The sequence below is a fragment of the Globicephala melas genome, chromosome 3 (genome assembly GCF_963455315.2).
Source record: "Globicephala melas chromosome 3, mGloMel1.2, whole genome shotgun sequence".
Taxonomy (NCBI): Eukaryota; Metazoa; Chordata; class Mammalia; order Artiodactyla; family Delphinidae; genus Globicephala; species Globicephala melas.
In genome coordinates this window covers 122,641,763-122,655,424 of record NC_083316.1, presented here as the reverse complement: position 1 = coordinate 122,655,424, position 13,662 = coordinate 122,641,763, and the positions used below count along the sequence as shown (strand labels likewise).

At 41.0% G+C, this 13,662-nt stretch overlaps 1 protein-coding gene and 1 pseudogene across 5 annotated transcripts in view; one reads left to right on the top strand and one right to left on the bottom strand.

The window, feature by feature from the left end:
* Positions 1–13,662, top strand: part of PPP2R2B (protein phosphatase 2 regulatory subunit Bbeta) — a 455,567-nt gene that overhangs the window by 429,536 nt on the left and 12,369 nt on the right. The gene's annotated exons all lie outside the window — the stretch shown is intronic.
* Positions 11,024–11,284, bottom strand: LOC132596969 (nuclear cap-binding protein subunit 2 pseudogene; annotated as a pseudogene).

Sequence of the window (13,662 nt, the reverse complement as noted above, 5' to 3'; positions counted from 1 at the left end):
CTCATCATTTCTGTCCCCTGTGAATTTTTGGTCCATTTTTTTCTGTCTGGAAAAAAAAAATTTTTTTTGACCCATTCTATCTTCACTTTGAATGATTACTTATTAAGAGAGATGATATCAGGCTTCCCTGGTGGCGCAGTGGTTAAGAATCTGCCTGCCAATGCAGGGGACACGGGTCTAAGCACTGGTCCGGGAAGATCCCACATGCCGTGGAGCAACGAGGCCCGTGCGCCACAACTATTGAGCCTGTGCTCTAGAGCCTGAGAGCCACAACTACTGAGCCACGTGCCACAACTACTGAAGCCCGTGCGCCTAGAGCCCATGCTCTGCAACAAGAGAAGCCACTGCAATGAGAAGCTCGTGGACCGCCATGAAGAATAGCCCCCCCTCGCCACAACTAGAGAAAGCCCGCACGCAGCAACAAAGACCCAATGCAGCCAAAAATATATAATAAAATAAAATAAAATAAAAATAAAAGAGATGATATTTATGAATTATAATACATGCAGAAATATTGTGAAAACGGTTATACAAAAGCCAGGGACCAGTGTAACCTCTTCTAGATGAATTGCTGCTGCTTCATCATGCTATGCATTGTGTTGCTACAGTGTTCACTGTTGAACAGTTATTTGTAGAATTAATGAAGGGCTGTATGAAAAGCAAATTGCAAAGGTAGAGCCAAGCTTCGTTGTTTCCCAGTTCCGAATCCTCTGAGTCTTCATCTGATCTAAGTTCCAGTCTCCAGCCCATGTCTGGAGACTATGTCATTAGGCCCATGGTAGTACAATAGCCACTAATTAAATCTTAAACTTCTCTCACTGTCCTCAGCTGGATAAAGGCCAGCATTATTGGTCCATGGGCATTCTTACCCTCCGTGGGAAAATTGTTGGCTGTTTCTCTCACTGGACAGAATTACTGAATGTGTCTTCTGTAGAGTAGAAATTACTGGCTGCATCTCAATCGGCGAGCCTTTCCTCTCCAGGGGCAAAACTGTTGCCTGCGTATATCTCTGAAGGAAAATTTCCAGTTGTGTCCCCATTATGGGGAAATTGTCAACCATGTCTCCAAACTGAAACGCATGCCAGCTGTGCTTCTGCATAGAAAAAATGTCAGCAGAAGTCGGCGATTTAAAACCCTGTGCGTGATTCTGAGTCTGTTCCTTTTTCATCCCCCTCCCTGGTTTCCTTTACTCTCCCTCTCATCTGCCTGAGTCATCAGAGCCAGGGTGGTGGTGACATCGTTCAGCACCAAATGAGAGACGCGTGTACCGAGGAAGGTGTATTACAACTGATGGTCCAGAGACAAACTACTGTGCGTCTGTGTAACGGCCCAGATGGAAGACCTAGAAATCAGTTTCACAACTGGTAGCTCTTAAGATCTGACCCCAGTGGAAAAACACATCAGGCTTTTGGACTCACTGTACAGCAAGCTTGCCTTACGCAGCACCCGCTTCTGCATCGTTGCTGCCTCCCCTGTTATTCTGGGTACATGCCCTATGCTAAGTGCTTGACGTGAAAGATCTCATCTGTCCCACGACCGCCCTAGAAGGTAGAGACGCCTCTTATGTCCATTTGACAGATAAGGAAAATGAAGCTTGGACGAAGGAGTCAAGCCACCTGTCCAAGGCTTCCTAACGTATAAGCAGCAGAGCGGGATTTCTACCCAGGCCTGCTGAACTTGGAACCACCTGTGTGCTTAGCCCCCATACTGAATGGGATGGAGGCCTTGGGTCCCCCTCCTGACCCTCCATCTTGGGCATGAGTTCCTGTGCAGTGTCCAGTGTGAGGTCCAGAGGAAGCAGCCCACCCACGGTCAGCCTTTACCTGCGGTTTCCCTACTTTCTTTCTTCTGCTGTCCCAGACTGCACACCCAGCACACTGCATGCTTCCTTTCTACTTTTGCCCCACTTGTAATAAATGTAGTTTTAGCTTTAGCTTCTCTAAAGTCAGCAGTTTTCTTCTTAACTCTTCCTCTCTCTTATTTGTGATTTCAACTCTTTCCCATGAGTTTCTGAGACCTCATTCATGTAGCCAATCATCTGAACTGTCTCGGGTGAATAGCCCTGTGCCAGGCACCGTGAAGGATAACATCAAACACAAGATACTTTCAGCTCCGTGGAGAGGTATTCATGTCTGTACATGTTAGAACACAAAACATTGTCTGTACAGGACACCTAATATAGCCTATAGGATTTGAAAGGAAGTGTCCGTAGCACTGTAACCCAAAATGTATTCTGGGGAACTCCATTCTAGAGAGACGCTGGCTGCAAGTGATTTTCTAAAAAAAAATAAAATGGAATGGGGAAGAGGGCTGTGGTGTGATCCAATAAGATCTGAAATCAGGATTAAGGCAGTGGTTCTCAACCAGGGGCAACCATGCCCCGCTGGGGGACAGTTGGTAATACCTGGAGCCATTTTTGGTTGTCCCCATTGGGTCATGGGGCTTAGTGAGCTGAGGCCAGGGATGTTGCTAAACATCCTACAATGTCCCAAACTTTCTGGCCCCGAATTCAGTACTGCAAAGGTTGAGAAAGCTGGATTCCTAGATAAAGAATTTTTGTTGTTGTTTACCTGCAGGACTTCTCAGCACTTTTAATAGGCTAATTGCATTATCAACCCCCAAAATTGAGTAGGACTTTCCAAAGCTCAGTTGACCTCAGAATCTGGAATCCCTGACGTATTCCTGAGTGTTCTGCTAAAGTCACTGTGGGAAGGATAGCCTAGAGTAATGAGCATTAGTAGAGGAAGCTGACATTGCTTTTTAGCAGTTGTACTATGATGTACCGTGTGTGTTTGTGTGTGTGTTTCTGCTTGGAGATTGTAGTGCTTTTAAAATAGTGTCCAAATAACTCATTAGTTTTGAAAATTATCCCTTTTTTTTTGAAATATACTTTCTATTCTTTTCTCTTTTTGTTGCATTTGGTAGCTCCAATTACATGTATAATTAACCTTTATCAATATATTCCCTGTGTCCCTGATATCTTTTTATACTTTCTATTCTTTAATCTGTTCTTTTCAGGGAGATACATTCTCCACGTATTCTAGTTCACTCATTCTCTCTTTAGTTGCTAAATGCATGTATTGTGTTCTAATTGCCCTTGTTTCATTATTATTTCCATTTGGTTCTTTTTAATATATTTTCTAATTACCTGTGAAAATTCTTACTTGGGCATTTTATCTGTTGAAATTATGAAACACTTACTTTAACGTGTGTGTGTGATGTGTCCATTATCCATGTTTACTTGCTGTTTTACTCTCTGTGAAAAGAAGTTAGTCGTGTCTAGTTTCCCTGGTAGAGTATATCATTAATAAAAAACTGACAATTTTTTTTTTAAAACTTGTAGTTGAAATACAAGACCAGTGGGATTCGTAGACCTCTTATTATCTCAGAGCTGGGAGGGACCTGGTTGGCAATCCTACCTCCTTCATATTATAGACAAGGAAGCAGGGCCAGAGAGTTGATGGTTGCCCAGTCATTCAAATGAGAGGCAGTAGGGCAGAGGTTAAGAGCATAGGCTAGAAGCAGACTGAGTTCAAATCCTGGCTGTGCGTCCTAATAGCGATAGAACCTCTGTGCCTGGGTTGACTGATTGTACTGATTTGTGGAAAAGGAAAAGAGTATCTGTGAATATCAAATGAGTTAATACATGTAAAGCACACGGCGCAAGTGCTCAACAGATAGTAGGTGTTATTAAGAGCTGGCTCATTTGTGTTTAGCCTAGACTCCAACCCAGCATCCCTGACTCCCAGTCTGATGTTCTTTCCAGTATCCCTTGATGGGCACAGGAAGAGGTAAGCAGGAACAGAGGCACAGACGTGGGAATGCACGGGTATATCTAAAAGATGAGGGAGCTCACTTTGACTTGATTGTTTTAACAGAAATGATACTGACAACGCGAGGAAAGGCAGGTTGTGGAGGCAGGGTAACAGGCAGATGGTCAGTAGAAAGCCCACCTCTACTATTCACTACCTGCATGATCCTGGGCAAGGTACTCAACCTCTCCTGGTCTGTCTCATCTATAAATAAGGACAGTGAGAGTACCTTCCTCATAAATTTGAGCATCAAATGGGATAATTTATGCAAAGCAGGAGGACCAAGAAAGGGTAGCAGGTGTCATGATCATCACTGTTAATGTTGTTACTGGGGTCTCCAAGACACAAGACACAAGCTCCCTGTTGGTGAATCTGACACATCCCCAATGAGTAGGTCTGTGCTATTAGGATTTTCTTCAAGGCTGCTTCCTCTCTCTACCATGGTTCTCTTCATTTCTTCTCTTGATGTCTTTATTTTCTAGAAACTGGTAGAAAACTGCAGATCAGCAGGATTTCTAATGCCAAGGCAAGGGTCTTTAGGAGAAATACCAGTTCTGATTTGTCTCAAGATGTGTCACTCAAGCACTGGATACTATCGTACCACCTATTCAGTAAATTACACGGAACCCAGTGATGTTCCATTTGCATTCCACTAGCTGGTTCCCCAGCACCCTTGTTCCCCACTGGGAAAGCAGTAAAATCTCACCTTTTCACATCTGCAGTGAAAATTGTGTAATTGTTTAATGTTTGTCTCTTCCTGTAGCCTGTGAGTTCCATGGTGGTAGGACGGGGTCTCTGTTGTTCCTTGTGTCCTTGGCGTATAGCACGGGACCTGGCATGTATCACCCGACAAATACTTTTCATGTTCTAGGTGACGTACTACGGGTAGTGCATGTGTGTGCATGCACATAAAAGACACTTAAATAGCTGATAAATGATTGCTCAGCCTGAATTGGTGAAAACCTTGAATTACAGACGGCTTGTATTATTTTCAAACTTTTCAAGGACTTAAACAAATTTGAGGTGAATAGAGTATCGCTTAGATAAACAGATCATGAAAGGAACCTAGTAGGTAGGTATTATTTTCATTTAAAAATTTAAGTGGATTATCAGTATTCATTCATTTAACATATTTACTGAGCACCTCCTATGTTCCAGGGGATACAGCAGAACAAAACAGACAAAAACCCCCACCCTCATAGAGCTTGTATTCTATTAGGAAAGACAAATAATACATATTAAATGTCAGTGCACATAAACTGGGGGACAGGGACAGAGGGAGGAAAGGCTGACTCATTGCAGACAGGCCACAGGGATTAGAATCCAGGGGTGAGAGACGACCTGATGGCCTGGGCTTCTTGTGATGTGTTGACAGGGTCATTCAAAGTCCTGGGGGCTCCAAACTACACTTGCTAATGATGGGGTAAGGCTTGAACTCATGAGCCCTTGGTACAGAAGCTGTGCTCTTAAGTGTTTGAAATGGATTCATTCTCTTAAGGACTTGGGCTGTGTAGACAGGCTAGAGTAGGACTGAGAGCATTAAGAGCCCTTCCACTAACTTTCATCTAATTAATGCACAATAAAAAATACTTAGTGCAATAACCAGGAAAAAGCAAGAGCCTTCCGGCTTTATAGTTCCATGATGCTATATAGATTCTACCCTGCTATTTTCTTACAGCTCCTAAAATAAGGTCTCGTAGATGGTACAAGGCAGCATTCCATCATGATTAAGAACAGAGACTTTGAAGTTAGACCCAAGTTCAAAATTCAGCTCTTCCTCGGTTGAGCTACTTGATCTTGTTGTGTTGTCCGTGGACAGGTTGCAAAGCCTCTCTGTGCCTTAGTTTTCCACATCTATAAAATAAGAAATCATGGTTCCCACTTCATAGGTTTGTTGTAAGGATTAAATGAGATAAAACATGCAAAGCATAGGGCCTAGAACATAATAAGCTTCCCATAAACAGTAGTTATTGACACCATTAAATATTGTTGCTGAATGAATGAAAGGAATTCATGGAGTTGATATTAAGAATTGGATAAGCATAAACATGTAATGAACTACAAAGTGCTGTGCTGGTGGGTATGTTATCTATATCCTGGCCTCTACATTCTACATAAATAATTAGCGATACATGGCTTGATTAAAATTTTTCTTTCATTTCACCTCCATTTTCTGGGGCTGTCACTTTAAGGCTTTACAATGTTGCTACACTGGCCTGCTGGTATGCCAAACATTTGGAGAACAGAGTCCTAGGTATAACCTTGTAAATATTCTTTACTTCATTTAAATATCCCCAGGTTCTGTAGTCCTCAGTCCCAAATTCTCGAGTCTTTTAATTGAAGTATAGTTAACTTACAATGTTTTGTTAGTTTCAGGTGTACAGCAAAGTGATTCAGTTCTACATATATATTATTTTTCATATTCTTTTCCATGATAGTTTATTCCAGGATACTGAATATAGTTCCCTGTGCTATACAGTAGGACCTTGTCATTTATCTTTTATATAGTTTGTATCTGCTAATCCCAAATTCCTAACTTATCCCTCCCCACCAAGAATCTTAGTAAATGAAATATGATTGGCTAATACGGAACCAATGCATGCTTTTCATGATAAAAAATAGCGACTGACATTTATTGAGGACCTGCTATGTGCCAAGCAACATGCATGTCCACTCTGCAGCTGGGAAAATGGAATCTCAGAGTAGTAAATAAAATGTGGACAGCTGGGGGGCTTCCCTGGTGGTGCAGTGGTTGAGAGTCTGCCTGCCGATGCAGGGGACACGGGTTCGTGCCCCGGTCCAGGAGGATCCCACATGCCACGGAGCTGCTGGGCCCGTGAGCCATGGCCGCTGAGCCTGCGTGTCCGGAGCCTGTGCTCTGCAGTGGGAGAGGCCACAGGGGTGAGAGGCCCGTGTACCGCAAAAAAAAAATGTGGACAGCTGGTAAATGACAGAGGCAGGAATTGACTGCCTCCGGGTGTGTAGTTTCCAGAGCCCTTCCCACTTACTGCCTCAAGCTTGCCTTGCAGATGCACTGGGTAGGGGGTGACCAAGCCTCAGGGCCCCCATTCCTCTCTCTATGGGGATGTTTGTATGGGGCATGCGTGGGTGGAGTTTCTAAGTCCCCAGTCCTAATGAGATTATGTTGAATAGAAACTAAGGTGAAAATCTAGTTCTCAACTCTGAGGATACCAATCAGAGTCCAGGGGCCTTCATTAGTGCTCCATCAATGTCCAAGGGAAATGGGCACAGACTGAGACGAGGGGTCAGAGACTATATTGACTTCATGTTTTTCTGTTTCAATAGGTTTTTTACTTCTCAAGTTCAATTCTTATTGATCAGTTTTTTTGTTGTTCTTTTACATGGTTCTGTGAAAATTAGTATTTTGGTTTGGCTTATGGTTTAATTCAGCAAGGTTTGAAAGACAACCCATTATATTAGATTATATTAGATTTTCTACAAAGAATTTGGGTTTTTAAAAATTTTTTATTTTATATTGAGGTATAGTTGATTAACAATGTTGTGCTAGTTTCACGTGTACAGCAAAATGATTGTTATACATGTACGTGTGTCTTTTTCAAATTCTTTTCCCATTTAGGTTATTACATAATATTGAGCAGAGTTCCCTGTGTTACACAGTAGGTCCTTGTTGGTTATCTATTTTAAATATAGTAGAGTATATATGTCGATCCCAAACTCTCAATTCATCCTTCCCCTACCTTTCCCCTTTGGTAACCGTACGTTTGTTTTCTATGTCTGTGAGTCTGTATCTGTTTTGTAAATAAGTTCATTTGTATCATATTTTAGATTCCACATATAAGTGACATCATATGATATTTGTCTTTCTCTGACTGACTCCACTTAGCATGATAATCTCTAGGTCCATCCATGTTGCTGCAAATGGCATTATTTCATTCTTTTTTAGGCTTATTGATACTCCATTATATATATGTACCACATCTTCTTTATCCATTCATCATTGACAGATGATGGACATTTAGGCTGCTTCCATGTCTTGATTATTGCAAACAGCACTTTCTTGTGGTATCTTTGTCTGGTTTTGGTATCAGGGTGATGGTGGCCTCATAGAATGAGCTTGGGAGTGTTCCTTCCTCTGCAATTTTTTGGAAGAGTTTCAGAAGGATAGGTGTTAACTCTTCTCTAAATGTTTGATAGAATTTTCCTGTGAAGCCACCTGGTCCTGGACTTTGTTTGTTGGAAGTTTTTAAGTCACAGGTTGAATTTCATTACTTGTGACTGATCTGTTCATATTTTCTATTTCTTCCTGGTCCAGTCTTGGGAGATTGTACCTCTCTAAGAATTTGTCCATTTCTTCTAGATTGTCCATTTTATTGGCATAGAGTCTCTTATGATGCTTTGTATTTCTGTGGTATCCATTGTAACTTCTCCTTTTTCATTTCTAAGTGTATTGATTTGAGCCCTCTCCCTTTTTTTCTTGATGAGTCTGGCTAAAGGTTTATCAATTTTGTTTATCTTCTCAAAGAACCAGCTTTTAGTTTTATTGATCTTTGCTATTGTTTTCTTTGTTTCTATTTCATTTATTTCTGCTCTGATCTTTATAATTTCTTTCCTTCTGCTAACTTTGGGTTTTGTTTGTTCTTCTTTCTCTAGTTCCTTTAGGTGTAAGTTTAGGTTGTTTATTTGAGATTTTTCTTGTTTCCTGAGGTAAGGTTATATTGCTATAAACTTCCCTCTTAGAACTGCTTTTACTGCATCCCATGGGTTTTGGATCATTGTGCTTTCATTTGTCTCTAGGTATTTTTTAAATTTCTTCAGTGATCTATTATTGGTTGTTAGTAGCATATTGTTTAGTCCCCACGTGTTTGTGTTTTTTACAGTTTTTTTTCTTATAATTGATTTCTAGCCTCATAGCGTTGTGGTCAAAAAAGATGCTTGATATGATTTCAATTTTCTTAAATTTACTGAAGTTTGATTTGTGACCCAAGATGTGATCAAGCCTGAAGAATGTTCCATGTGCACTTGAGAAGAAAGTATAATGTGCTGTTTTTGGATGGAATGTCCTAAAAATATCAGTTAAATCTATATGGTCTATTGTGTCATTTAAAACTTGTGTTTCCTCTGTTTTGATGATTTGTCCATTGGTGCAGGTGAGGTGTTAAAGTCCCCCACTATTATTGTATTACATTAGCATTTGCCTTAGGTGATCCTATGGTGGGTGCATATATATTTATAATTGTTATATCTTCTTCTTGGATTGATCCCTTGATCATTATGTAGTGTCCTTCTTTGTCTCTTGTAACAGTCTTTATTTTAAAGTCTATTTTGTCTGATATGAGTATTGCTACTCCAGCTTTCTTTTGATTTCCATTTGCATGGAATATCTTTTTCTATCCCCTCACTTTCAGTCTGTATGTGTCCCTAGGTCTGAATTGGGTCTCTTGTAGACAGCATATATATGGGTCTTGTTTTTGTATCCATTCGGCCAGTCCATGTCTTTTGGTTGGGGCACTTAATCCATTTACATGTTAGGTAATTATCAATATGTATGTTCTTCTTGCCATTTTGTTAATTGTTTGGGATTTGTTTATGTAGGTCTTTTTTTTCCCCTTCCTCTTTTGTTCTTTTCTCTTGTGATTTTTCTTTTTTATAAGTTGGTCCAATTTTATTGAAATCTGTTACAGAAGACAATTCGAATAGGAACCTCTGTCTGTGGTTTTAAGACCTGTAGAAATCTGAGTTACGTTTTACTGCAAAATATAAAATACATTAATTCAAACTACAGTGTAAAAAGATTTTATTATTAATGAATTGTATGTCCTCATTAAATTCGATATTTGCAAATGTTTTCCTAAATAGTTACAGCTAATTTAGAGATATCTTTTAAAGTTCAAATAGCTAGTTTAAATTTGAGAAAACATACACTTACTGTAACATGAAAGATGTTCACATTGAGATACTTCAGCCCCAACTTCACCCCCAACTTCACAAACTACTAGAAATTAGAGGATACTTTGTTGCTGGAGGAAAAACTATCACTTACATCAGGGAAAATTATACTAGACTACCAGTTTAAAATAAGCAATAGTTCACATAATATTAGAGAAATTCTCTCTTGCCTTACAAATGCAAGATAAATCCTCTAGACTCCCTTCTCTGTAGAGACCACCAGCTCACTACCCAGGCTCTGAAACTTAGCACAATTAGGGAAAAAAGCAGACAGACTTCAGTATGAGAATTAGCCAAAACATTTCCCAAGGGAAGCATTTCTGATTCTGTTTTTGTTAAGCATTCTCTTGATCTTTAAGCTCTTTTTTTTAAAACAAAACAAACAAACAAAAAATCCCACTCAATCCCCAAGATCAGTTTGAAAATGAAAAAAAATAGGTCTGCTGGCTCTCACAGCAACCTTCATCATGTCAAGGCAATGGTTTAACTCACATCTCCTGATATTTCCTCCCCATTTCCTACTGACAGCATCCCCCCTTGCCCTTAGAGTAGTTGAGGTTCCCTGTAATACAGACCCTTGGTCTTTTTAGCGTTAGCTAAAACGCGTATTTTGAAAACTGTGTTTAGTAAATACCCTTCTAGTCCTGACCTAATTTCCTGATATATAAAGCACATAAGAGGTGGTGTCCCCTGCGACTGTCTAATGCTTACCAACTATTTAGGAAGTTCCCTTCACTCTTTAAGTTTGCCTTTAGAGATTAAAATTCAACATAGAAAAACAATCAGTTATCAAACATCTATTCCTAATTTAGAGTAAAGCTACATTACATAGCAAAACTCCACTTATTAAACTCTATCTCATGCAAACTTAAAATTTTAAAAATAGTAATTCCAGGCCCCAAGGTAGACCATGAACCTACTTAGATGCAAACATGGTAAACACTTAAAAACTTTTTTTTAAGTCTTCCTAAAAGAAGTGTGTTTTTGGCTTCTCAACATTATTCATGAAGTCTGTTGCTAAGGAACACAATTTTTGACCTGGTAACAGAAATCATTCTGGTAATCTGACACATGACTAAGATGCTAAGACCATAGAATTAAAGGCATTCTTTTGGATTCTGTCCTTTAATAATTTTTAAGTGGAAAACCATGAAGAGGCTTCCAGCTCAGTAGAGACATTGATGAAAACTAGGTAAAAATGGGCAGGTGTGCAGACCTTGGGTAACGCACATCAGATTCAATAGGCCAAAGGAGTGTGTTTTTCATGACGGGGCTCTCACCACTCACAGGTTTTGGGCCAGTTTTCCATAGCCTCCTCTCCCAGCATCATAGTCCTGACGATACTCATCTCGTACATGGCCTCCAGAACGCCCACGGCCATACTGCCTGCCCTCCTTAAAGCCTGTGTCCCAGTCTGTGCGAATGATCCGGTCATCCAGACGCATTCCATTTATGTACCACGTGGCATTTTCTGTATCTGCTCTTGAACAGTGTTCCACAAAGCAGAACCCACATGCTGTTTTCTTCATTTTATCCAGGCCCATGACGATTTTCTCTCTGTCACCACTTTTGCTGAAGAGTTCACAGATTTGTTCTTCAGTTGTGTATAAGAGGAAAGATTTCCAACATGTGGTGTACAGCTTTCCTTCAGTAGTTAATTTTTCCTGTTCTTCACTGTCACCCCAGCAGTGCTGGTCCTGGTACTGGCTCAGCTCGACATAGGAGTCACTGCACCTTCAGGAAGCCACCCGACATAGTGCACAATGTGGCCGAGGAGGCCACTACTGTGAGAATCTTCTCTTGTGATTTGATGACTAACTTTAGTGTTGTGCTTGGATTCCTTTTTTCTTTTTTGTGTGTGTATCTATTGTAGATTTTTGGTTTGTAGTTACCATAAGGTTTTGATATAGCAGTCTATATTTAAACAAGATTGTTTTAAGATGCTGCTCTTTTAATTTCAAACGCATTTCCAATATCCTGCATTTGTACTCTCCTCTTCTTACGCTTGCTGGTTTTGATATCACATTTGTAAGTGGATGATTTCCTACTTTTAGCAGTGAGCTTTTCCATTTGTAATTTTCTTGTTTCTACTTGTGGCCTTTTCTTTTCTACCTAGAGAAGTTCCGTTAGCATTTGTTGCAAATCTAGTCTGGTGGTGCTGAATTCTCTTAGCGTTTGCTTGTCTGTAAAGCTTTTGATTTCTCTGTCGAATCTGAATGAGAGCCTTGCTGGGTAGAGTATTCTTGGTTGTAGGTTCTTCCCTTTCATCACTTTAAATATATCGTGCCACTCCCTTGTGGCCTGAAGAGTTTCTGCTGAGAAGTCAGCTGATAACCTTATGGGAGTTCCCTTGTATGTTATTTGTTGCTTTTAATGCTTTTTCTTTGCCTTTAATTCTTGTCAGTTTGATTACCATGTGTCTCGGCTTGTTCTTCCTTGGGTTTATCCTGCCTGGGATTCTCTGCACTTCCTGGACTTGCATGACTGTTTCCTTCCCCATGTTAGGGAAGTTTTCAGCTATTATCTCTTCAAATATTTTTGCAGGTCGTTTCTCTCTCTCTTCTTCTGGGACCCCTATAATGTGAATGTTGGGGTGTTTAATGTCCCAGAGGTCTCTCAGACTGTCTCTATTTCTTTTCATTCTTTTTTCTTTATTCTGTTCTGTGGCAGTGAATTCCACCATTCTGTCTTCCAGCTCACTTATCCGTTCTTCTGCCTCACTTATTCTGCTATTTATTCCTTCTATTGTATTTTTTATTTTAGTTATTGTATTGTTCATCTCTGTTTGCTTGTTCTTTAGTTATCCTAGGCCTTTTTTAAACATTTCTTGTATCTTTTCGATATGTGCCTCCATTCTTTTTCTGAGATCTTGGATCATCTTCAGTATCATTACTCTTTTCCAGGTAGGTTGTCCATCTCCACTTTTAGTTGTTCTCGTAGGTTTTTATCTTGGCCCTTCATGTGGAACATAATCCTCTGCTGTCTCATTTTGTCTAACTTTCTGTGATTGCAGTTTCTTTTCCGCAGGCTGCAGGGCTGTGGTTCTTATTGCTTCTGCTGTCTGCCCCTGGTGGATGAGGCTGTCTAAGAGGCTTGTGCGGGTGTCCTGGTGCAGGTCCCGCTGGTGGACAGAGACATGTCAGGGGGTGTGTTTAGCAAGCAGCTGTGTGCTCAGGAAGACTTTAAGCTGCCTGTATGCTGATGGGCGTGGCTGTGTTCCTGCCATGTTGGTTGTTTGGCATGAGGCATCCCAGCACTGGAGCCTAAAGGCTGTTGGGTGGTCTCGGTGAGAAAATGGTGGCCTCTGGGAGGGCTCACACCAATGAGTACTCCCCAGAACTACCACCGCCAGTGTCTTTGTCCCTGCAGTGAGCCACAGCTGCCCCCCACCTCTGCAGGAGACCCTCCAATACTAGCAGGTAAGTCTGGCTTAGGCTTTTATGAAGCCACTGCTTTTTCCCCCGGGTCCTGGTGCACACAAGAGTGGGGTTTCTGTGCCCTCCAAGAGGGGAGTTTCCGTTTCCCCCAGTCCTGTGGAATTCATGTGGTCAAACCCTGCTGACCCTCAAAGCCAGATTCTTTGGGGCTCCTCCTTCTGTTGCCAGACCCCCAGGCTGGGGAGGTTGATGTGGGGCTCAGAACTTTCACTCCTGTGGCAGAATTTCTGTAGTAAAATTATTTTCCAGTTTGTGGGTCCCCCACCCAGCAGGTATGGAGCTTGATCTTACTGTGGCTGTGCTCCTCCTACTGTCTTGTTGTGGCTTCTTCTTTGTCTTCGGATGAAGGATATCTTTTTTGATAGGTTCCCTCATTTTTTGATTGATGGTTGTTCTGCAGTTAGTTGAGATCTTGGTGTTTTTGTAAGAAGGGATGAGCTCACATCCTTCTTCTCCACCATCTTGTCTCTGCCTATAGATTTTCT